This window comes from Equus przewalskii, chromosome 22 (assembly GCF_037783145.1).
Source record: "Equus przewalskii isolate Varuska chromosome 22, EquPr2, whole genome shotgun sequence".
In the NCBI taxonomy this organism is placed as follows: domain Eukaryota; kingdom Metazoa; phylum Chordata; class Mammalia; order Perissodactyla; family Equidae; genus Equus; species Equus przewalskii.
The window spans coordinates 30,156,121-30,182,670 of record NC_091852.1 but is presented as its reverse complement, the minus strand read 5'-3'; the positions used below and the strand labels follow the sequence as shown (position 1 = coordinate 30,182,670).

The window sequence follows — 26,550 nt, the reverse complement described above, 5'->3', positions numbered from 1 at the left end:
GAACTGGATAACATAAAATATTTTTCTCTTACATTATTCTGTTTAAAATAATGGTAAATTAAACTCTTATTTTCCATAAAACTTATTTTGTTGTCACTGTCAGATAACTAGCCTTTTAGTACCTTAGGTTCTATCATATATCTGATCAGAAGTTAATTTGCAAAATATATAAGGAACTTCTACAGCTCAATAACAAATAATAAGAAAAAATGGGTTAAAACATAGACAAAGGACTTCAATGAACACTTCTCCAAAGAAGACATACAAATGGCCAATAGGTATATGAAAAGATTAACATCACTAACCATGGGGAAGTACAAATCAAAACCACAATGAGATATCACCTCACTCCTGTTAGGATGGCAATTATCAAAAACAAAATAAACAAACAAAAAAAAACCAAAATGATAAAAAAAGCGTTGATAAGAATATGGAGAAAGTGGAACCCTTGCATACCACTGATGGAAATGTAAATTGGTATAGCCATTATGGAAAACAGTATAGAGGTTCCTTAAAAAATTAAAAGTAGAACTACCATATTATTCAGCAATCCCACTTCTGGATATTCACCTAAAACAACAGAAATTAGGATCTCAAAGAGATATCAGCATTCCCATGTTCATTGCAGCATTGCTTATGATAGCCAAGATGTAGAAACAACCTACATGTTCATCGATGGATGAATGGATAAAGAAAATGTGACATATACATACAATGGCATACTATTGAGCCTTAAAAAAGAAGGAAATCCTACAATATGCAACAATGTGAATGAACTGGTAGGACATTATATTAAGTGAAATAAGCCAAGCAGAGGAGTACAAATACTGTTCGATTCCACCCATATAAGATATCAAAAATAGCCAAATTCGTAGAAGCATAGAGTAGAATGGCAGTGCCAGGGGCTGAGGGCAGGGGGTGTTGCTAATTAATGGGTATAAAATTTCAGTTATGCAAGATGATTAAGTTCTAGAGACCTGCTGTACAACATTATTGTACTACAGTACACCAGTTAACAATATTGTCCTATACACTTAAAAATGTATTAAAAGGGTTAATCTCATGTTAAATGTTCTTACTACAACAAAAATGGCATTTTCTATTTTTGCTTATAACATTTGTCTTATAACGATACAGAGTTAGGACTTTGTTCTTTAGTATGAGTAAACTAAATTTCATAAAAAATATGATGCACATAATTCAGCATGTAAAACTATTAGAGAGCTATGCATTCTTAAACATACCACATCTTGAAATATGTGAACTTTAAGATAGTAGGTATTTTAAATTTCCTTCCTTCAATATATATTTTCTGTTTGTCAGAGAGAAAACACTTAAAACTTTTTATCATCTTAAGTGGCTTTCCCCTACAACCCTCAGTCAACACACTACTCAGTAGGGAATGGCACCTCTGATTTGAAGTAATAATTTAAAGGTGAATCTTTCAGTCTTGACAGAATCAATTAAAATTTTTCTGGAACATGTGAAAGAATAACATCTCTACCTAGCTGTGCCAAAGTTAGTAATTACAGTCTTCACAATTTCTTTATATTGAAACTTAGACCCTAAGTGTTAAGAACTTGCATTGCCTTTGTTCTGGGTTGGATTCTTTCAATATTTCACTTATAACATATAAATATGGCATCTCTCTCTCTTTCTCTGCTTACATCATCCCTAATATCCAAAGATAACCCTGCTAGCCTAATGCTAATTGTGCAATGATATTAATTTGGTCTTATTCATTGTAATTATTGGCCATCACCTAAACTATTATTACATATGAAGGTAAATCTGGCATCTACCATTATAAAAAAGAGATCCAAAAGGGAGGAAATAAATTCACTGAATTTTGACTAAACTAACTTCTCTTCTACGTTCAATTGAACTTTTGTTTGAAAGAGAGAAAGAATGGTGGAGGGGAGAGAAAATGCTACATTTTCCCATTCTAAATGTAATATTTGAAAAAATATTATGGCTTTTATAAACTCCACACTGATTATTAATAAAGAAATATCTATTGTTTCTTGTGTTTTTCATTCCTAAGAGGCAGAAAGCTTATTACAAAAGAAGATAATTTTTAAAGCCAGTGTAAAAAAGTTTTGGCTCATATAGACCTTCTGTAAAATTTAAATGTAGAAATATGAAGTGTTGTGAATAATATTGATTTCATATGGTTCCAGAAGTTTACAACAGACATCAATGCTTGAGCTTTGTTTACAGTATATTTTAATTAAAAAAATTCTTTTTTATCATATTCACATCCCTTAGGCACAATTCCTACCCAAAAAGATTTTTTTCTTTTTTCTTGTTTTTGCCTAGGAAGATTCACCCTGAGCTAACATCCGCTGCCAAACCTCCCCCTCTTTTTTTTGTACATGAACTGCCACTACAGCATGGTCACTGACAGATGAGTGGTGTGGGTCCATGCCCAGGAACTGAACCCAGGCTGCTGAAGCGGAGCACTCAAAGTCCACCACACTTAACGATTAGGCCACCAGGGCTGGCCTTCTACCCAAATAGATTTTAAAATCAAAACTAATTAGTGCCATAGCAGCAGTGCTGTTGCATCAGCATCAGCATTTCTATACACTAATAACAAACTAGCAGAAAGAGAAGTCAAGAACACAGTCCCATATACAACTGCAACAAAAAGAATAAAATCCCTAAAAATAAATTACACCAAGGAGGTGAAACACTTAAACACTGAAAACCATAAGACATTATTGGAAGAAATTGAAAGACATAAAGAAATGGAAAGATATTCTGTGTTCATGGATTGGAAGAATTAACGTAGTTAAAATGTCCATACTACCTAAAGCAATCTACAGATTCAATGCAATCCCAATCAGAATCCTAGTGACAGAAAGAGAACAAAGAATCCTAAAATTTATATGGAACACAGAGGACCCCAAATAGCCAAAGCAATCCTGAGGAAAAAAGAACAAAGCTGGAGGTATCACAATCCCTGAATTCAAAATATAGTACAAAGCTATAGTAATCAAAACATCATGGTACCTGTACAAAAACAGACACACAGATCAAGAAAAGAGAATAGAGAGCCCGGAATTAAAGCCACATATCTATGGACAGCTAATCTTCAACAAAGAAGTGAAGAACACACAATGGAGAAAGGAAAGTCTTTTCAATAACTGGTGTTGGGAAAACTGGACACCCATCTGCAAAAGAATGAAAGTAGACCATTCTCTTACACAATACACAAAAATTAACTCAAAGTGGTTTAAAGACTTGAATGTAAGACCTGAAACCATAAAAATTCTAGAATAAAATGTACGCAGTATGCTCTTTGACATCGGTCTTAGCAGTACTTTTTTAACTATATCTTCTCAGGCAGGGAAACAAAAGCAAAAATAAACAAATGGGACTACATTAAACTAAAAAAATTTGGAAATTTTTTTCACAGCACAGCAAAGAAACCATCAACAAAATGAAAAGACAACCCACCAACTGGGAGAAAATATTTGCAAATTATATTAAGTAAAAGCACATAAAAACTATAATGAGATATCATCTCACACCCATCAGAATGGCTATTATTAAAAAGACAAGAAATAACAAGAGTTGTCAAGGATGTGGAGAAAGGGAACACTTGTGCACTCTTGGTGAGAATGTAAATTGGTGCAGACATTGTGGAAAACAGTATGGAGATTTCTCAAAAAATTAAAAATAATACTACTATATGATCAAGCTATTCCACTTCTGGATATCTATCCAAAGAACACGAAAACACTAATTCAAAAAGATATATGCACCCCTATGCTCATTGCAGCATTATTCACAACAGTCAAGACTTGTAAGCAACCCAAGTGCCCATAAACAGATGAACAGATAAAGAAGGTGTGCTATACAAGTATAGCACACACACACATATATATACAATGGAATACTACTCAGCCATAAAAAGACAAAATTGTGCCATTTGTGACAACATGAATGGAGCTTGAGGGTAGTATGTTAAGCGAAATATACGAGACAGAAAAAGACAAATACCGTATGATTTCAATCACATGTGGGAGATAAACAAACAAACGTGGATAAGGAGAGCAGATTGGTAGTTGCGAGAAGGGAAGGAGGTGGGAGGAGGGCAAAAGGGTGAAGGGGCATGTATGGGTATGTACGGTGATGGATAAAAACTAGACTATTGGCGGTGAACATGATGCAGTCTATACAGAAGCTGAAATACAACAATGTACACCTGAAGTTTACACGATGTTATAAACCAACATGACCTCAATAAAATAATTTTTGAAAAAGTCATTCCCAAACATGCAGCTAGGATCACTATTTCCTCGTCTTGTGTAAGCACTGTATGAACTGAATGACTTTACCTCTGTTTTCACCTCACAGCTGACCACACAGGAAACCCACACTGCTGACAGCCAGATGGCAGGGGCTTTGATTCTTCCCGCTGTTGTGTCTTGGGTACATGTTTTATTGTCCTGCTAAAAATAATGGAAGATTGCCTCTTAATATCATTGTTATCAGGATAACCAAACAAAACAATCACAAAGGCAACAACATCAATAACGCCTCGACATGCTCAAAATAAGAAAAATCAGCTAAGTGAAAGACAATAAGTACAAGACACATTTATACATTTAAATAAACGTTTATAATTTGGTTTTAGCACAATATTATCTTTTATGTTCAGCTGAGGATGTTATTAAGAAAATCATGGTTTTTGATTTGTGTTTTCTTTGTAAATTTTTTTGTTATTCAAAAAATTAAAACTAATGAACTATAAGCTGCAACGTGAACTATAAGCTCAAATAAAGCATATGTAACTCTACGTTTGTGCATATTTGTTATACGATAAGAAAATTAATTACATAAGGAATATATACAAGAATAGTTTTTATTAAAAGGTTGAGAAACGTTTATTTAAAAAAAATTCCTTTAATGGCCGATGTTCCTCAAGGCCATAGCATCAGTTTTCTTTTTCTCTTACTCTCCTAAGGTGATACTCCCAAGGTTTCAATTATAATCTTTATGAATTACCCGTATTACTGTTATATTATGAAAATTGATGCACTTTATAATGGAGCCCTTTTGAGAAACTTCATGTGCAATGCACATACTCTTGGTGTGATTTATAATTTATTGGATGATATTATTAATACATATATTTATATTTATTCACACAATACATACATACAGAAATGGCAGGATAGATTTCATGGATAGCTATATTAAATTAACCTGCAATGCTTATTTAGGGCTTCTTTTGGAGAACACTTTATACAAGGAGGTTTTTAAATTGGTAAATGTAGTATTAAAAAATTAGTGATAATAAGAATAGTTACCATTTAAACTAAAGCAAAAATTGTGCTAAGTTTCCATATATTCTAAAAGGAAGACTAAATGCTATCAAATTCACATTTTTTAAGAAAGGAGATAGGAATTCCTGCCATGGTTTGTAAGTTTAGCTACAAAACTGAAGCTCTTCAAAACCATATTCTAATTGTATCCTTGGAAAGGTCAGTGTGGGGAGAGCCAGGGACCCATAGCAAGACTTTCCTGGCAGGGTGGGAAAATTCTGCTCTTAGGGGATGAAAAGTGGTGCAGGATATTCCTGAGAGCATATGCTCAGAACTCTGTTTTGTCTAGTAGTTCAAAGTGTAATTGTGTGTATGTATTTACACATATATATATATGCATATGATCTTGATAGTGCATGTGCTAAGAACTCTAGTTTGAACTAGAGTATGGCAATTAAGCAAAAAGTTGACGTTAAATAAATGCAGTACAAGGTAGTGAGGAATCTCTATCAAGGAAGGGCAAGAAGGAATTCAGGGAATACTCAAACTGTAAATATTCGGGAAGTCTTGCAGTAGGTAGCAAAGCACCATCCAAAAGCTTTCTAGTTCCAGAGGAGACTCCTAGAAATCATAAGTTCTATCCAAGGAAGAACATACTAAGTCATGCAATAAACTAAGACTTTGAACCTAGTGGCAAAAGACTGTTCATCAAAAATGAAGCTATACTAAGTGAAATAAGCCAGACAGAGAAACACAAATACCACAGGGTATCAGTTATACATGGAATCTAAAAAAAAAGTCAAACTCATAGATACAGAGAGTATAAAAGTGGTTGCCTAGGGTTGCGGGTGGGGGAAACAGGGAGAGGTTTGTAAAAGGGTATAAACTTTCAGTTACAAGATGAAGAAGGTCTGAGGAGTTAATGTATAAGAAGGGTACTACAGTTGATAACATTGTATTGCATAAGTGAGATTGCTAAGAGTGTAGGACATAAATGTTCTTACCAAAAAGAAGAAAAAAAATACCTGAAAACAAATTAAAACCAAAAGGTAAATATGTAAGGTGATGGATGTGTAATTAACTCAACATGGGGGAATCCTTTCATAATGTCTATGTACATCAAATCATCACATTGTACACTTTAAATATCTTACAATTTATTTGCCAGTTATACCTCCATACAATTGGAAAAAATGAAGCTGGACTGGATTATTATAAAATTATATTTCCTAGAACTCATTATCTATTGCTGCATAAACAAAAAATTACTCAAAATTTAGTGGCTATGGCAACAACAATTATTAGCTCAGTTTCTTTGGGTCAAGAATCCCGGCATGATTAGCTGGGTCTTCTAGCCCAGGGTTTCTCATATGCTGAGATCAAGGTGTCAGCTGGCACTGTAGTTCTCTCAGGGGTAGGATCAACCGGTGGAGGATGTGTTTCAAAGCTCACTCCCGTGGTTGCAGGTGTACATCTGTACGAACACGTGTATATGCTTAACGCTGACAATCTGTACTTAAGTAAATGTTTCTGCAGTCATTAATAGAGAATAGTTTGTCTAATAGTTTAATCAGAAAATGTTCAAAGGAAAAATATTACCTACGTTATTTTATGTTCATTATAGTTTGTGCTCTTTCTTTGAATGTCAGTTTGGTTTTATATGAAATTCTAGATTGACATTTTTTTCTTTAAGTAAGTATCATATATGTTAATTATTGTTTACTGGCCTAAAGCATATTTGTTGAAAAGCCTGATTTTTTAACATACCTTCCTTTATTCAAAATAATTTTAGAAAACAATTTTAAAATTTAGGTGAAATAGTTGAAAATAGGTTTCAAAAAGAAGGAGAACAGATGAAGTCTAATGCTATGAATATAAGAAAACAGGTTTTTGTTTTGTTTTGTCGTTTTATTGTATTGTATTAAAAACACAACATGAGATCTACCCTCAATAAATGTTTAAGTGCACAAAAACTATATGTTTTTAAGTTGTAATAATTGAAACACACATGTAACACAAAATAACTAAAACGAGAGATTTAGTGTGTATAAAATAATTCCAAATATAATAAAACATGAATAGGAAAATTGGTTCTTAGAATTGAAATAGTATAACTGAATATTTGAGAAACATTAAGAGTAAAAGCTTGGTTTCTATGATAGTATGTTTCATCTGTTTTTAGGTTAAATGCATGAAATTTAACTATAAAGAGATACCAACCCATACATGAAATGTAAAATAAATGAAATTCTGTTACATAAAAAGCAAAGTCATAGGCTTCAAGTGTAATGTTTAGAATCTGAGAAAATTAAAGCATTATTATAAAATAAATTTGGAGGGATAGTTAACTATATAATGGTCCAATATTTTTTTCAAATAAATAGCTTTTATTCCATCTCTAACTCTTTCCCCTCCCTAATTTCTGAGACAATACTTAATGACTTTGAACCTCACAATAATAAAACTTAAAACAGTAACATTACACTTCTGGAGTCATTGTGAAAACTAAATATAGTTATCGGTTATTTTTGATGGTAGTGTTGTTACTAATTAGTAGCATTAATATTTGATGAATAATAGGCAAACACTAGACAGGCATTTTATTACATTTTAACCAATAATAAATTATACAAGACTATTAAAATCATATACATGTAAGTACATATACACAAATACATATGTATGCATATTTAAAATGGAAGAAAATTCATCAAAATTAGAATAATTCTAGGTGCTCTGATTTTAGGTGATTGTCTAATTTTTATAAATTTCTGAGAGACATATATATATGCATAGGTGTCGTATTACATTCATCTAAATTACATATTTATTAAATATAATTTAACTTGTGTATGTTATAAATAGTAATTTTATTCTCCTGTAATATACATAGGGCCATATGTGTTAAATTCTAACATGTATAATATAAAATATCATAACAGTAATAAAAGCAGATTTCCCTTTTGTAGACAAACCCTTTTCCCACCCCAGCCCATGCCAACCACTGATCTGTGTTCTGCCCCTCTAGTTTTACCCTTTCCAGAAGGCCATATAAACGTTTCATGCACTTGAAATCATTTTGAGCCTGACTTCTTTCACTTAGAATAATGCATTCGTAATTCATCGAGGTTATGTGAATCACTAGTTTGTTCCTTTGTATTATTAAGTAGCATTTCTTTATTTATATGCTCAATAGTTTGTTTTCCTTTTTCCATTTGAGGGCTGTTTGAGTTGCTTCTAGCTTTTACAAGCAAAGCTGTAATCGCATTTGCATACAAGAATAAGCAGAAGTTTTTATTTTACATGGCAAATACCTAGGTGAGAGATTGCAGAGTGATCTGATAAGTTTAACTTGCTAAGAAACTGGCAACTGTTTTTCAAAGTTGCTTTACCAGTTTGTATTCCTACCAGAAAATGTGAGAGTTCCAGTTGCTCAGCATCCTCACCAGTAATTGTTAGTTTTTTTCAGAAAGATCTATTCATTCTGGTAGTTGTGTAATGGTACTTCAACGTACTTTTAATTTGCATCTCTCTGTAGTGTCTATGTCAATTATTCACTCATTTTTAAAATCTGGATGTCTGCTTTCCAATAACAGTTTCCAGAGTAAGTTACATATTCTAGTTACAAATATTTTATCAGATGTGATATTTTCTCCCAAGCTGTGACTTTTTATTCCCTTAACAACTTTTGAAAAGCAGAAATTCTTAATTTTCGTTAAATCCAATTTATCAAATTTTTATTTTATTCATTGTGCTTTTGGCATCATATCCACAGAAGTTTTACCTAACCTAAGTTCTCAAAGATTTTCTCCCGTGTTTCTTTTTAGCTATTTTATAGTTTTCTTGTTTTATATTTGAGTGATCCATTTCGAGAAACTTTTTGTATATGTTGCAATGTATGGATCAAGGTTACTTTTTAAAAGTATCTATGTCCAATTATTCCAGCGTTTGTTGAAAAGTCTATCTATCTTTCTTTGACTGAAATGTCTCGGCATTACTTCTGAAAATTGCTTAGCTATTTTTGTGGACCTGTAGTTTTTGGACTCTTTATTCTGTTGCATTGATATATGTATCTAGCTTTTAGTCAATAGCATAAGGCTTTTATTCCAAAGCAGAGTGTGAAGTTCTGTTTTAAGTACTGAAATCAAATAGTGTGAGTCCTCCAACTTTGTTCTTTCTCATAATCATTTTGGCTTTCTTTTGTTTTTTTTTTTTTGCTTTTCCATAAAAAATTTAGAATTAGCTTGTCACTTTCTACAGACATCCTACTGCTATGCTGACTGAAATTTGGGAGTTTTTAGAGAAGAACTGACATCTTAACAATATTCATTATTCTATGATATATTTCTCCATTTATTTAGGTACTTTTTGATATCTTTCATTAAGATGTTTTGCAGTTTTCAGCAACCAGACATTCCAAATGTTTTGCTAAACCTATGACCAAGTAGCTCATTGATTGAGAACTACTGTAAAATGATTTTTATTTGAATTTCTAACTGTCCATTGCAATTCTTTAGAAATTTGATGAATTTTTGTATATTTAATATGTATCCTACAACACTACTAAAGTCACTAATTATGTCTGGCAGCTTCTTGGTAGACTATTTTGATTTCTAAAGAGAAAATAACGTCATCTGCATACAGAGTCCTTTATTCTTATTTTTTATTGTATTTTTTATACCTTATTGTACTGCTTAGTACCTCTAGTAGGAAGAGGAATGTTAAGAGAAGAAATACTTGCCTCCCGAAATAAGAATGAAATATTCCGTCATTTATCATTAAGGATAATGTTACAAGTACCTTTTTTGTTTTATTTTGTAAAAGCTCTTTATCTGGTTGAGGAAGTTCAACTTCAATAGCTGTTTGCAGAGATTTCCTTAAATCATGAGTTTGTATGTGAGAGTGTGTGTTAACCATGGATGTTGAATGGATACTGAATTTTGTCAAATGTTTTTCTGCATCTATTAAGCTTATCATTTTGTTTTTTCTTTAATGAAATGTTGAATTAAATAGATCACTTTTCAAACAATGATCCAGTCCTGCATTCAGAGGAAAAATTTCACTTTGTCATTCTGTACTATCTTTTATATGTATTGCATAATTCAAATGATTATTGTGTGAGAATGTTTGCATCTATATTCAGGAGGAATATTGTGTTGTAAATTTGTTTTTCTTATATTGACTTTTCTGACTTGGGGTCTAGGTAATCCATGCCTTATGAGTTGGGATGTGTTACTGCCTCTCCAATTTTTTGAAGAAAATTGTGTAGAATTAGTATTAGTTTTTTAAATAGTTTACTGAGATATAATTCACATACCATAAAACTCACTCTTTTAAAGTATACAAATTGGGAGTTTTTCAGTATATTTACAGAAGTGTGCAGTCATCTTCTTTATCTATTTACAGAACATTTTCATCACCACTACCAGCAAATCCGTACTAACCCTGCATACATAAGATAAATCTAACTTGTTCATGGATACAAGGAGCTTCATATATTGTTGGTTTCTATTTGCTAGTTTGGTATTCTTATGACTTTTGCATTCACCTATAAGAGATATTTGTCTGTAGTTTACTTTTCTTGTGATGTTTAGTTTTCAATTTAGGGTAATATGGCCTCAGAGAATGAGTTGGTAAATGTTGCCTCCATTTTTCCTTTTTTGGAAGAGTTTGAAAAAATTTTGTGTTAACATTTTATTTAACTATTTGGCAGAATTCAACAGGGAAGCCATCTGGGCCAGGGCTTTTGCTGTGGGAAGTTTCTTTACTAATTCAATCTCTTTACTCATTATAGATCTACAGTATTTTGTCTATTTTATCAGTATTTCCTTATACACCTTTTAATCCTTTACTACCTTTTAGTCATTAGCAATGTTTTCTCTATGCATGATACTATAAATTTGAGTGTTCTCTTTTTGCTTTTTGAGGTCTAATTGTTTATCTTTTCATAGAACTAAATTGTGATTGTATTAGCTTTCTTTATTGTTTCTATTCCATTTATTTTTCCTCAACTCTTTAATATTTCCTTACTTCTACTTGTTTAGGGTTTAGTTTGCTCTTCTTTATCTACTTTCTTAAGGGTAAAGTTTAGGCTATTGATTTGAAATCTTTCTTCCTCTTTAGTACTGATATTTACAGCTCTAAATTTCCCTCTATATACTGCTTTAATTGTATCTTATAATTTTTGGCATGGTGTGTGTTTCAACCATCTGAGAAAGTTTTCCAAATTCCCCTTCTACTTTATCTGATGGTCTATTGGTTATTTAGGAAAATGTGATTTAATTCCTACAAATTTTTGAATTTCTCAAATTGCCTTCTGTTATTGTTTTCTAATTTCATTCCAATACTGATGAATATATTTTGTATTATTTCAATTATTTGACATTTATTCAGACTTGTTTTATGGCCTAACATGTGGTTTATCCCGGAGAATTTTCAACGTGCACTTTAAACGAATGTATATTCTTTTGTTGTTCTATGGAGTGCTGTATAGGTGTCTGTTAAGTCTTGTTGGTTTAGAGTGTTACTCAAGCCTTCTGTTTCCTTGTTGATTTATGCCTCGTTCTTATATCCATTAATGAAAGTGGAACAATGAAGCCTCCAATTGTTACGGAATTGTCCCTCTCTCCCTTCAATTCTGTCCATTACTGTTTCATAAATTTTGTGGCTCTCGTTAGGTATATATTATTTATAACTGCTTAATCTTCCTGATGGATTGACCTTTTAAACTAAAGTATATCCTTCTGTCTCTAATAATTGATATCTTGGAGTCTATTTTTCTGATATTAATACAGCCACTGCTGCTCTCATGGTTACTCTCTGAAAGTATATCCATTTTTATCATTTTACTTTCAACTACTTGTGCCTTTGAATCTAAGTTATGACTCTTAAAGATAGTACAGAGTTGGATCATGCTTCTGTTTTTACCCCTTCTGCCAATCTCTGCTATTTTATTGGAGTGTTATTCAATTTACATTTAATATGATTGGTAATTAGTAATGATTAGTAATCATTTAATATGATTACTAAGGTAGGATTTACGTCTGCATTTTGCTATTTGTTTTCTATATATCTTACGTCTTTCTCTATTCCTCCATTATAGCCTTCTTTCATATTAAAAAGATATTTTCAAGTGTATCATTTTAGTTTTTTCTTTTGCAACATATTTTTTGGTTATGTTCCTAGTGTTTTCCCAAGGAGTTAAAATTATCAACAGTCTAATTCAGATTATTACCAATTTAATCTGAATAGTACACAACAACTTTGCTCGAAAGTAGTTCTATTTTCACTCTCTCTTTTACGTCATTATTGTCAGATAAATTACATCTTTATGTATTATAAATTACATCTTTATATATTATAAACTCATCAAAACAGTTTTATAACCATTACATATGTGCTTGCCTCTCTTGTTAGTTCTAGGAAATTTTGGAGGGCAGATTCCTTGAGATCTTGAGATCACTATGTACAAAATCATGCTATCTTCAAATAGGGATATGTTTACCTATTCCTTTCAAATGTGGATGACTTTTTATCTTTTTTTTTTCCTTATTGCAATGGGTTGCACCTCCAGCACAGTATTAAATAAGAATGTTGAAAATGGACATGCTTTTTTTGTCTGGTCTCCTGGGGAGAGCAGTCTTTCGCTATTAAGCATAATGTTAATTGTTGATTTTTTTGTGGATTCTGCTTATCAAATACAAGAATTCTCTATTCCCAGTTTTCTCAGAGGGTTTTCTTTCAGCGTATTTTTCTTTCCATTGTTCAGAGTTGTTCACTTCTGTTGCTTTATCTTTCAAGTTCACTGATTTCCTCTATGCCTTCCAATCTACTGCTGAACCCAAAGACTCAGCTTTTTAAAAATTTTAGTTATTTCAATTTTCAGTTATAAAATTTCACTTGCTTCTCTTTTACATTCTCTATTTCTTTGCTTAGAATTTCTATTGGCTTTGAATTGAAACCAGAACACTTTCCTATTATGTTGTGATACTGTAGACAGTATTTGAACTTTTTAAATTTGAGCCAGTGTCTTTTTTTTTACTGAGGTTATGATAGTTTACAACATTGTCCAAATTCAGTTGTACATTATTATTTGTCAGTCACCCTAAAGGTTCGCCCATTCGCTATTTGTGCCCATCCTCCACCTCCTTTCCCCCTGGTAACTGCTAAATAGTTCTCTTTGTCCATGTGTTTATCTTCCACATATGAGTGAAATCATACAGTGTTTGTCTTTCTTTCTCTGGCTTATTTCACTTAACACAACTCTGAAGGTCCATCCATGTTGCTGCAAATGGAACAATTTTGTCTTTTTTAATTTGTTGAGTAGTATTCCATTGTATATATATATATATATATATATATATATACCATATCTGCTTTATCTAATCATCCGTTGATGGGCACTTGGGTTGCTTCCATGTACTGGCTATTGTGAATAATGCTGCAATGAGCATAGGGGTGCATAAGTCTCCTTGAATTGTTGATTTCAAGAACTTTGGATAGACACCCAGTAGTGGGATAGCTCGGTGATATAGTTTTTTTTTATTTTGTTTTTTGAAAAATCTCTGTACTGTTTTCCATAGTGGCTGCAACAAGTTTGCATTCTCACCAGCAGTGTATGAGAGCTCCCTTTTCTCCTCAACCTCTCCAACACTTGTTATTTTTTGTCTTGGTTATTACAGCCATTCTAATGGGTAAGAGGACATCTTAGTATAGTTTTGATTTGCATTTCCCTTATGATCAGTGATGTTGAGCACCTTTTCATGTGCCTATTGGTCATCTGTATATCTTCTTTGGAGAAATGTCTGTTCGTATCCTCCACCCATTTTTTGATTGGATTGTTTGATTTTTTGTTGTTGAGTTGTGTGAGATCTTTATATATTATGAAAATTAACCTCTTCTCAGATATATGATTTGCAAATACTTTTTCCCAGTTGGTGGGTTGACTTTTCATTTCTATCCTGGTTCCTTTGCCTTCCAGGAGCTCTTTAGTCTGATGAAGTCTCACAAGTTTATTTTTTCTTTTGTTTCCCTTGTCCAAGAAGACATGGTGTTTGAAAAGATCCTTTTAAGACTGATGTCAAAGAGTGTACTGCCTATATTTTCTTCTAGAAGTTTTATGGCTTCAGGTCTTAGCTTCAAGTCTTTGATCCATTTTGAGTTTATTTTTGTGTATGGTGTAAGAGAATGGTCTTCTTTCATTCTTTTGCATGTGGCTGTCCAGTTTTCCCAACACCATTTATTGAAGAGGCTTCCTCTTCTCCATTGTATGTTCTTACCTCTTTTGTCGAAGACTTGCTGTCCGTAGGTGTGCAGTTTTATTTCTGGGCTTTCAATTCTGTTCCATTGATCTGGATGCCTATTTTTGTACCAGTTCTATGCTGTTTTGATTAATATAGCTTTGTAGTATATTTTGAAGTCAGGCATTGTGATGCTTCCAGCTTTGTTCTTTTTTCTCAGGATTGCTTTAGCAATTCAGGGTCTTTTTTTGCCCCACATGAATTTTAAGATTCCTTGTTCTATTTCTGTGAAAAGTGTCTTTGGGATTCTGATCAGGATTGCATTGAATCTGTAGATTGCTTTAGGTAGTACGGACATTTTAACTATGTTTATTCCTTAAATCCAGGTGCATGGAATGTCTTTACATTTCTTTGTGTTGTCATCAATTTCTTTCAGTAAATTCTTACAGTTTTCATTGTATAGATCTTTCACTTCCTTGGTTAAAATTATTCCAAGATATTTTATTCTTTTTGTTTCAGTTGTGAATGGGATTTTGTTCTTGAGTTCTCTTTAGCTAGTTCATTATTCGAGTATAAAAATGCAACTGACTTTTGTAAGTAGATTTTGTACCCTGAGACTTTGCTGTAACTGTTGATTATTTCTAGTAGCTTTCTGATGGATTTTTTTATGGTTTCTATATATAAAATCATGTCATCTGCAAACAGTGAGAGTTTCACTTCTTCATTGCCTATTTGGATTCCTTTTATTTCTTTTTCTTACCTAATTGGTCTGGCCAAAACATTCAGTACTATGTTGAATAAGAGTGGTGAGAGTTGGCACCCTTGTCTTGTTCCAGTTCTCAGAGGGATGGCTTTCAGTCTTTCCCCATTGAGTATGATGTTGGCTGTGGGTTTGTCATATAGGGCCTTTGTTATGTCGAGGTACTTTCCTTCTATGCCTACTTTATTGACAGTTTTTATCATAAATGGATGTCGGATCTTGTCAAATGCTTTCTCTGCATCTATTGAGATGATTACATGGTTTTTCTTCCTCATTTTGTTAATGTGGTGTATCACATTGATTGATTTGCGGATATTAAACCATCCCTGTGTCCCAGGTATAAATCCCACTGGATCATGGTGTATGATCTTTTTAAAGTATTTCTGTATTGTTTGCCAATATTTTGTTCAGGATTTTTGCCTCTATGTACATCAGTGATATTGGCCTGTAATTTTCCTTGTGTTGTCCATGTCTGGCTTTTGTATCAGGGTGATGTTTCAGCAGCTGTCTCTTACATTGCCCCAGAAGGGAAAGGGAGGGCCCTGTCTTATAACTTCTAATTAAAGATAGAAGTACAGGTTCCTGATTCAGCCTCCAGTAACAGCTGAGTGAGTGGGGCATCTGGGTAGAGGTGGAAGTTCCAGACCAACACATGGTGTCCCTTGACACAGTGGTGTGGGTGGTGACTTCTGGGCAATGATGAAAGTGCTGACTTCATTAGGTCTCCTCTGAGAGCACCACAGCGGAGAGGGCTAGGAGTGCCTCCTTATGCTCGGTGCCAGTGGAATTTCAGGCTTCCCTTGTAGTCTCCAGTGAAACTATGCTGGGTGGAGTCTTTGTTACCACTGGCAAGGTTGAACATTTAGCCTCCTTACTTGGCCTTCTCTGACAGCATCCTGGAGGGTTGTGGAGAGACTCACTATAGCCTCATGAGTGTCTAAGTCCATCCTCCTCAATAAGGTTTTTCTCATGTCGATGAAGGTGTGGCTATAATATTTCCTGTGGTGTTTGGTTAGAGAAGAATGGTTATTGTCTAAAATATTTCTGTCTTGCTAGATTCCCACTTTTCTTGGTCATCTGGCTAGAAAGAGAAGGCTTTGGTTGGAGATTTATTTTTTTTTAAAGATTTCACTTTTTTCCTTTTTCTCCCTAAAGCCCCCTGGTACATAGTTGTATATTCTTCACTGTGGGTCCTTCATAGGTGTGGCATGTGGGACGCTGCCTCAGCATGGTTTGATAAGCAGTGCCATGTCTGCGCCCAGGATTCAAACCAACGAAACACTGGGCCTCCTGCAGCGGAGCACGTGAACTTAACCACCTGGCCACGGGGCCAGCCCCTGGAGATTTATTTTTGTCTGCAGCCATAGGCACTTCCATTTTGCCAGCTTTCTCAGATCCAAATGTGACATACGTGGGGCAAAAATAAAACCCAGGAATTCACTTTATTCCTTGCTCCTACGTTCCTATCTTGTCTACCTTCTTCTTTCTACCTCTCAGAGTCTTCTTGTGTTTGTTTTTTATATATAACACTCTTGGTTTTTAGTTACACTTAGTGAGAGGACAGGGGAAAGTACAGCTGTTCATCTTCGCAGAAGTGGAAGAAGCTCTTCATCGTCGAAAGACAGTTTTTCTCGATAAAAAGTCTAAGTTAACATTCTTTCTTTTCCTTTCAGTGCTTTGAATGTCATCCTTTTCAAAATTCTCTGTTTTCCTTGGTTTTAGATAATTTGATTATGATGTGGCTAGAAGTGGATATCTTCAAGTTTATGCTGTCTGGAGTTTGCTGAGCTTACTGCATGCATAGATTAATGTTTTTCATAAAAATTGAGAAATTTGGCAATTATTTCTTCAAATATTTTTCTGCCCCTTTGCTGATATTTTCTATTTGTTGAGACATTCTTCTCATACTTTAATTTTCTAGACATGATTTCCTTTAGTTCTTTGAATATATTTTTAATAGCTGATTTAAAGTCTCTGTCTAGTAAGTCAATGTCTGGGCATTTTCAGGAAGAGATTCTACTATCTTTCTTCCCCTTTTCTGATTTCTTTACATGTCTTATAATTTTTTGTTGAAAACTGAAAATTTTAAATAATGTAATGCAGCAACTCAGGAAATCAGAACTCTTACATTCCCCAGGATTACTGTGGTTGCTGTTGCGTCTACTGCTTGATTATGAATTTCTTTAATTAATACTGTAATGTGTATTATTTGTTGTGTATGACCAGTGAGGTATCTGCTTGATTATATTAGTAGTGAGATAATGATTGAACATAGGTTTTTCTTAAATGCTTTGAACTAATAAGTCTCTGACCATTTGCCAATAAATTTTGTGTGTACTTTGGAGAACACATTCAATGCTCTTGCAATTTAATATTCTACCTTCACTTTACTTTCTGCTTACATATACACAAAAGATTAGTCTTAGATTATATACTGGTTGGGGCCTAATCAGGTCTCTTCTGGGCTTGTGTATAGACCTCCATGTGAATCTGGCTTTTCAGATTCCCAGGAACACGTTGAAGCTTTTCAAATACCCCTATTGACATCTCATTCTCAGCTTTTCATTTTGCTTTTTGGTCGGTTTCTAGTTTGCCCCAATGATTACTGCTTTCTCAAACAGCTGCAATGATAATTGCCACTGATTGTTTTGATAAGGGTTCCAGAGAAAAGGTTGTTTGCACTGAGTGAGCTCTGAGTCAAGTCAAATAAAGACAAGCAATGCCAGTGGCAAGACAAGGAACTGTCAGGCAGGTCAAACAATAAAAATTATCCGGTGTTGGGACTTTGGGGGAGCTTGAAACACATTCTTCTCCTCTAGTGACTACTAGTCTCGCAGGTTTCATGACTACCATAATTGCATGACTCTTGGCTTTCAAGGTTGGAGTTGGGGTACAGGGATGGAATAGGGAAAACTAAAATGCCATAAATCTCAACATCCTTAACAAGATTCAGCTATTTTTCTTAAATAAATATTCCTCACATTGTTGCAAGTCTTTGGTTAATTTCCTGAAGTCTAAAAAGTTGATTCTGACAAATTTTGCCAATATTCTTGTGCTCTTACAGAGCAGCAGGCTTTCTGAGGTTTTTTACTCCATTACTGCAGAAATCTTCCTCTACATTATTTCCTAAAAGTTTGGTAGAATTTGCTAGAGAAATTTTCTGGGCTAGGAATATTTTTTTCCTGTATATTTTTATTATAAATTCAATTTCTTTTTTTTTTAAGTGCTTTTTCTCCACAAATCCCCCCAGTACATAGTTGTATATTTTTCGTTGTGACTCCTTCTAGTTGTGGCATGTGGGACAGTGCCTCAACATGGCCTGATGAGTAGTGCCATGTCCGTGCCCAGGATCCAAACTGGCAAAGCCCTGGTCCACCGAAGCGGAGTGTGCGAACTTAACCACTCAGCCACAGGGCCAGCCCCAAATTCAATTTCTTTAATCCATACAGAACTACTCATATTCTCTGTTTCCTTTTGAGTACACATTCACAGGTTATGTTTTAATTCTTTGCAGTAATCTTTCATTATTTTTAAACCATCTTTATAGTCTGCAGCAATGTTTCCTCTTTCATTTCTGACAACTGTGATTTGTGTATTCATTATCACTATCTTTTTCCTCCCTGGTCAGTCTAACTATAGGATTTCCATCTTATTGATGTTTACAAATAAGGAAATATTCATTCATTTTCACCATTTTCTCCATTGTTTTCCCAGTCTCAATTTCATTGATTTTGCTCTTATGTTTATTATTACCTTCTTGCTGTGTTTTTGAAGAGTAATTAGTCATTTTTTCTAGTTTTTTATAAGGAAGCTTAAATCACTTATGCTTTAAATTTCCATAAAGCAATGCTTTAACAGCATTCCTCTAATTTTGGTACGTGTAGTATTCATTTTCATTCAATTCACTGTATTTCCCAGTTTCCTTTGTCATTTCCTCTTTGACCTCATGGGTTATTTAGAAAAAATGTTTAATTTACAAATATGTGGAAATATTCTGAAGTCTTTTACTTAACAAAAACGTTAAAACAGTTCTAATAACTGTACTCAATATGTTCAAAAATATGTTAAAAAATAAATGTACCCAATAAGTGAAAAAAATATGCGCAGATGAATAAAATGTATAAAAAAGAATGAAATCTAATTTCTAAAAATAAAAACTAAAAAATATACACTGAATGAGATTAAGGGCACACTAGATATTGCAGGAAAAAAGTCAGTAAACTTGAGAAGATAGTAATACAAAATATCGAAAACAAAACACAAAAGAAAAAGATATCAGAGAATGCATAGAGCAACAGCAGCATGCATGACAACATCAGGAGGCCTAATATAAGTATAATTGGAGTCCTGAGAAATGAGGAGAGAGATGGAATTAGAGAATAAATCTTTGAAGAAACAAAGCCTGAATATTTTTGGAATTGATAATATTTTTGTGTAATATTATCTACTTAAAATTTTAACATATTGAATACAATTGTTGTAACTGTTTTAACCTCTTTGTGGGTAATTCAAACATCTGCTTCAGTCTGGGTTGATGTTAATGGATTGACTTTTCATCTCATTATAGGTAATATTTCCCTGCTCCCCTGCACATCTGATTTTTTACCGGATCCACACATTGTGAATTTTACCTTGGTGAGTGATGGATATTTTTGTATTCTTATGATCGTTTTTGAGATTAGTTCTGAGACAGAGTGAAGTTACATGGGAACAGTTTCATCTTTCAGGTCTTATTTTTAAAAATTTTTTGGGCAGTACCAGAGTACTGTTTCATCTAGGGCTAAAAATTCCCCACTTCTGAGGCAAAACCCTTCTGGTTACTCTATCCAATGGTCCATAAATTGTGAGTTTTCCAATCTGTCTGGTGGGAACAGGCTCTATTCCTGGCTCTAAGTGTAAGATATTATTCTCTTTTATCACTTCAGTGGTTCCTTTTTCATTCTCAAGTAATTTCCTTCTTGCCTGCACTCAGGTGTATCCTGCTGACTACTCCAGTGGGAGTCTCTGCAGATCTCCGTAGTTCTTTCTGTATGCAGTTCTGTTATATATACTCTGTCCTGCAAATTCTAGCCACTTTTATCTTCCCAAGATTCTTAGCTCCCTCTTCTTAAATCAAATAGTAGGCTGGGCTCTGCCTGAGTTCTCTCTCCCTGTGCTATACTTGCATTATATTTCTTCTTGCAGGTGCCTCTTTCCCCTTATATTTCAACTTAGTTGACTGCTGTGCAACTTCAACTCTGATGGTTCAAGAAAAGTTGCAATTTTTCTTTTCTGTAGTAAACGAGGTAGCTATCTTCCAGTTCTCTCCATCTTATGTGAAAGCTTATACTTAAACTTTTGAGCATTTCTCTTCTCTTTTAGGGACGGAGGTTAGAAATGGCAGTTTAAAAAAAGGAAAAGCAATTATAAAACTTCCTAACAAGCCTCCACTTTGTCTTTAGTATTTGTATTGCTTTGCTAGGGTTGCCATAACAAAATACTGTAGACCTGGGGGCATAAACAATAGAGGTTTATTTTGTCACAGTTCTGGAGGTTAGAAGTCTAAAATCAAGGTACAACAGGTGTGGTTTATTCTGAGGCCTCTCTCCTTGCTTGTAGATGGCCACCTTCTCACTGTGTTCTTATAAGGTCTTCCTTCCATTGGTCTGTCTGTCCTAATCTCCTCTTATAAACACACGAGTTGTACTGGATTAGGGCCTACCATATGACCTCATTTTATCTTAATTATTTCTTCAAAGGCCCTATCTCCAAATACAGTCACATTTTGAATACTGGAGGTTAAGATTTCAACATGAATCTGGGAGAAGATACAATTCAGCCCACAACAATATTTAAAGCATCAATTTTCCAACTTAGACTTAATTTTTAATGTTGTATATTTATAGTAATTTATAAACCACTTTTTAAAACATTTGAATTTAAAAGACAGCAAGCTACTTTTGAATGTTTGAGTCAATTCTCATATACAAGTGCAAAACCAGAAAAATACGAAGGAAATAAACTATAATTGTGAAATAAATATTAGCTTTTTAAGTACATTATCCACTTAGCTCCTAATTCAGCATGTACATATGCAGTCAGTTCTGAGATAAACAATATTTCAACTCCATAATTCCAACTGTTACCTTTATATTGGAAGATGACATCCCTTTAGATTAGAATGTTTTTAAATAAATTTTAAAGATGATAAAATTTGCCAATTCAGTATTTGTAACTATGGAGAATGTATATGTTACAGAAAGAATTTCTGTAGATCAGCAGAATCATATAAATTAGAACCATAAAAACCCAAGGCCTCAGAGATAACTTAGATCTGCCAGTGATGGTTTCTTTCTTACATTACTGTCAATGACATTTGATTCAATTTAAAATGGAATATAGCTGTTCCCTGCAAAGTAGCTTAAAATGTTTTTTGTTTCACATTATTATTCTAGTTATTATACTTAAATTATTTTATTGTCTTTTTTATTTGACTTTTACCTGTATCAGCTGTTAGTTTACATATTTTACATGTGTACACACACATACAAACACGTATACATTGTGTACATACACACACACACACACACACATCCCCCATATAGTCTCCCTTAGCTATCTCAATTGTGGTGCATGAATGTATTCTCTGAGTTTTTGTCCCTCCCTGATCAGAGGTATGCGGGTTGGGAAACACTGACATATCCAATTCCAGTCCTTAATGCCATAATGAAATTCACTACAGTTTAGAGCTTCTTCAGGCTTATTTTAAATCAGTCTTCTAATATTACACTCCACATTTCTCTCTTTCCTGTATGCTTTCTCCTCACAGATTTTTCAATATTTCTTTAAGGCTCAACCCATGACAGCTACTTAAATTTTATACTCAAAGCAAAAGTTTCAGGAAATTTCCCCAACCCTTTAATTTCTTAGACTCTATTTCTGTGTGATTTGTAGCACCTCTCTTAATAAGCAGGTTAGGGAAGAAGAAGGAAAACTGTAGTCAAAAATACTGGGTTAAGTTAATCCAACGAGAAGATCTCTTGCACTCTTTCAAAGTATGAAAATAAACAATAGCTTTGCGTCTGCTGCACATCTGATTTTGACTCTGTCCCAATAGCCATTGAAGTTAAAGAAGTCACACCTCTGCCCCTTTTTCCAGCAGGTAATAGCTGTTTTTCATTTCTTTGGTAATATTAGATCAAGATCACGTACACAGGTGAACAAAGTAGAAACCATTTATATTAACTAGTAATAGCTGAAACTTGCATGTATTTACAAAGAACTGATAGCAAATATATCTATATGCAGTCCTATAAATAACATTAAAGCCATATATTAAGGAATGAAAAACATGAGAAATTCTCAAAACTGCTTTAAAAGTGAACATCAGAAGTCTTGTTTTCCCTCAAAACAAAAAGATTTAAACTTGTTGATTCTCATATGGAGTGACCTTCTAGGTCAGTCAGATATATATTCCTGTATTCACAGGGAAGTCAGCAATATATATTTAAAAGAGCAAGCCAGATTAATATTAGAATATATATTTTAATATATATTCAAGACATTACACTCACCTAAATCCTAGCTTTCACTAACAAACAATGGACGAGTGGTAAAGATCACAGAGATGCTGATAACATACAAAAATAATGGAAAGCAGCTATACTCCAAGAAACACCTTTGGAATAAAAACAAAGGAACAAAATAACAGAGCCATATTTTCTATGGCATAGTACTGCAGGTTAACTGACAGCCACTAAAAGCCCCTTACTCTGTAATTTCTCTTGCCCTCAAAAGCCATTAGGTGAACAATGACCCATATATAATTGTTTCCCTTGTGTTTCTTTACATGATTTTAATATGTGGCCCTGCTCTCCAGGAACATTCTCACTAGATGTGGAAACACCACACATACACACTTGAAACATTTAAATAACAACAGAAAGTAGTTTATGGATGAGCCTACCTGAAAGGTTTGAACAAAATCACCGTTGCATTTAGTATGTTGGTGATAAGAATGGCAAATTTATGGACTAACATACAGGCCTCTGCATCTCCTCAAAGCGCAGAGCTTACCGAAGACTTCAGAGTTACAGTTATAACTGGTGGGAATGGGAATGGAAACCAGAGCTACAAGAAAAAGGAGCAACGGGGAAATCTGGAGTTGAGCACAGGAAGACTGTTGCTAGTGACAGCACAAGACCAGGACCCTGGCTCTATTCTAACCATCTGGGTGACCCTGGACAAGGAATTTCATCTCTCTAGGTCTCAGTTTTCCCATGAGTAAAATGGAAGATTCACTCACACCAGCCATGTTCACATTATATTTATAGGGCTTTGGATCCAGACCGAGTGTCAGGTAGAGGACACAAGTGTAGTTCAAGACCTGCGACGCGCTAACACCTGTAAACAAGCCCTATTGTCGTCTGTCATTTGTAACAAAATAGACATCTGTTTGAGGATCAAAATATAATTATGTTTGAAAATGTTATTTTAAAAAAAAGATTGAGAACAACTTGCTTCATTTATCCCTTCCAGCTATGATGTTTTATGAAATGTTGTTAAAAAAACTCACTGATTATGGCAAGGTTGTATTCTTCACAGCACTAGAAAATACTGGAAAGAAATTAACTGTAGATCCACATTAATAGTTTGTACTCCCAATAATAAAGCCCAAGTCATATTCTCACCCATGTCAGCAAATAGCCTTCATGACCATAAGGAAGCTGTGCCAGACAAAGGTATATAATTTAGCTGAAACCTTTGAAAGGAAGAAAAGCACGTCTCTCTCGCGCGTGCCCTCTTTTCCTCACTCTTAGCTCCTGGTTTTAAGCCTCTACCTGTTGGCAACACATGCATCCTCAAATGGTCTTTAAATTCTTCTCCTATACTGTGGCTTATGATGCTAACTCTGAGGTGTGATTCTGACACCTATTGGCTCTCCTTATGTCACTGTTGCCAATGGTCAAAAGTCAGCCAAAGTTTGTCTTGATGCTCAAGAACATTTTCTCACCAAGTTAAACACATTTTAAGCCCTAAATTAAGGCAGACTTGCACTGTTAAAGCCTCTATTTTTCTAGTTATTCTTTTTTTTTTAATTTTTTTAAATTTGGCACAAGATTCTTTGATGCTAGATAAGATGATAACACAAACACCCATACATGGGCTAACATCTGAAATTTTCTTTCTTCAGTACTGAGTCAATGAGCGCAACTTTAAAATTCTCAAATTTCAAGAAAAATTCTTATTAACACACTGTGGTAGATACAGAATGGGCTGTGTAGCTAAAAAGTCCTGGGTTCATAGGGTAATTTTTAATTTTCTCACTATAACCTAGGGAAATTACTGAATGACTTACAGTGTCCTCATCTGTGAAATGGTGATTTAATTTTGTTTCACAAGATGATGTGATAACTACTTCATTAGTGAGATGCTGGGAACATGGTAGGAATCAACAAGTTGAAATTCCCCCCATGTCTTCCCCTGCCAACACATTAATTTTCAGTTTTAGAGGCCATGTATGTGCTTCCAATTTCCTTCAGTGTGTCTAGCCAAGGTGCATTCTGGTCATTGTGGAGCCCTGCAGGCCCTAGGGGACCTTATGCAAATTTCTGTGGTAGGCATAGAAAAAGCCCCCTGTGGCACCCTGGATACACTTTCCTTAAGGCCTGACTTGTAATATCTCTCAAGTGAACATATGACCTTTTCATATACAGATTTAATTCTATTCCCAGAAAACATTTTGGAGTTTCTAAAGTCATCTTGCTCCTACTGGTATAAATACTATTTCCAATTGTCTGTAGCACACTTCTTCTCAGCCTGCTATTCCAAGCTTCCCTAACACTACTGTCAATCTCTTTACTAGCCCAGGCATACAGGAAAGTTGGCCTTGGGTTTTTGAAGGGAGCTGAGCATTGTCTACTTATTCATTCTTCCAGTACGTATGTGTGGAGTATTTCCTACGTGCCAGGGACAATTCTAAGCACCTGGGATACAGTGCTGAAAATGGTAGGGTAGGGGTCTCTTATCAAAGAAGGGGTACTGAGGATAAACAAACCATTAAATAACATAAATTAGGGCTCTTGGATGAACACTGCTTAGGTGTCAGAGGTGATAAAGGGCTTCCTGAGAATCTGATTCTTCAACTGAAAGCTGGATACTGAAAAAGAGCTGACTCAGCAAAGACCTAGATGAAGACTATTGCATAGAACCAGTAAGAAGTTCTAAAACAGTTTGTAGCTATATCGTTAACTTGACAGGCAGGCCTACTACCCTTTAAAAATTTAGGAATTTTTATATCAAAATGTTAATTACTATTTTGCTTTTTCTATGCTATTTATGCTTTCCTTATAAAAGAACGTTTGAGCAAGGTTTTAATTTTTGTTAGTTTTAATTTGGAGGAATATATTTTGTGTGGTTTAATACTCAATATTTTATCTACATTTATGTTTATTTTTATATATTCTCAATATTATAATTTTTAAGAAAATTAGTAGAATCATAACTTATTTGTTATGGTTCTGTTGCACTTTTCTAATATCCCCATATATTCAAATATAAAATCTACGTCAGTTGGAGTAAATTATTTTCCCAAGGAAAAAATACATTCCATGTTCATTTACTCTGTGTTGTCATATATCGAATCTCTTCTCAAAATTATTATTTCATCTTTTAAGCCACAGTATATCCAGCAATATGGTACTGGAAAAAAATTAAGTATAATTAAAGTCAAGTGGTTTAAAATTTGTTGGTAGAATTGATTTTCCTCTCCAGTCTTAGGTATCTAAAAACTAGTATGCTTTCCTGGAACTGGAAAGGATGTTCTTGACCTATGCTTCTCTTCATTAATAAAGGCCGGAATGTTTGGTACACAATGCAGGAGAGTTTACTTTAAGTTTCCTTGAATTTGTACAGGGTCTAATGGGGAGCAAATTTTTCAGTTTAAACCACTTTTGTTGTTTTTTATTTTGATTTATTTTAGTCTGAAGTGACAAAGATGGAAAAGAAATTATCTGGTTTTAATAATACAAAGCTCTCTTGTTACACAGAAAGATGTCACTGTCAAAAAGATAAAAATTAGAAAATTTAGCAGGGGCAAAAGAAACAATTCAGATACATCAACTAACTCTACTATGGAGTGAAATTCATAGGTCTATAACAGCAATCCCCAATGTATCAACTACTGGATCCTTGAAGGTTCTTAAGACACTTTCTAGGGGACTGCGAGGGCCAAAGAATTTTCATAATAATTTTATCAGTTTTTGTATTGCTGCCATAACAAATTACCATCAACTTT

The 26,550-nt window shown here is 34.0% G+C and overlaps 1 long non-coding RNA gene across 1 annotated transcript in view; it reads right to left on the bottom strand.

The window, feature by feature from the left end:
* LOC139078545 (uncharacterized) overlaps positions 1-26,550 on the bottom strand; it is a 125,851-nt gene that overhangs the window by 81,039 nt on the left and 18,262 nt on the right. Inside the window, exon 2 of the long non-coding RNA XR_011531555.1 lies at positions 4,347-4,460. This is a non-coding gene — a long non-coding RNA (uncharacterized lncRNA). The remainder of the gene's footprint in view (positions 1-4,346; positions 4,461-26,550) is intronic.